Raw genomic sequence first — 362 nt, 5'->3', positions numbered from 1 at the left:
AACTGTTTTTATCTCAACCCACAAGTTTTTCTCACTTGTGCTCTTCCAATTCTCTCCCCCATCCCACCGGGTGGGGGGAGTGAGCGAGCGGCTGGGTGGTGCTCAGTTGCCGACTGAGGTTAAACCACGACGAGCGGCAAGAGCAGCTCTTCCGCTTTCTTGTAACACAGAAAGCTCCTTCGCACCGCTGGGCCCAAAGCCAGGTGTGTTTTCAGAAGCTCCCAGAGAATTTCACTCCTTTCCCTCTTCCCGTGAGTCAAAGTCCGAAACCCACCCGAGAAGCCCAGGCAGCTTGCCCTCCACACGGATACTTCCCATTATCCAGCAAGACTGCTGTAAGAGGGGGAGTACTCATCACCCAC

At 54.7% G+C, this 362-nt stretch overlaps 1 protein-coding gene across 1 annotated transcript in view; it reads right to left on the bottom strand.

Moving 5' to 3' along the window:
- The window catches only part of TCF25 (transcription factor 25), a 20533-nt gene that overhangs the window by 12267 nt on the left and 7904 nt on the right, over positions 1-362 (bottom strand). The window lies entirely within an intron of this gene.

The sequence above is a fragment of the Aptenodytes forsteri genome, unplaced genomic scaffold (genome assembly GCF_000699145.1).
Source record: "Aptenodytes forsteri isolate BGI_AS27 unplaced genomic scaffold, ASM69914v1 Scaffold271, whole genome shotgun sequence".
NCBI lineage: Eukaryota > Metazoa > Chordata > Aves > Sphenisciformes > Spheniscidae > Aptenodytes > Aptenodytes forsteri.
Note: the sequence above shows the minus strand (reverse complement) of the source record. Positions and strands in the feature narration are given on the sequence as shown.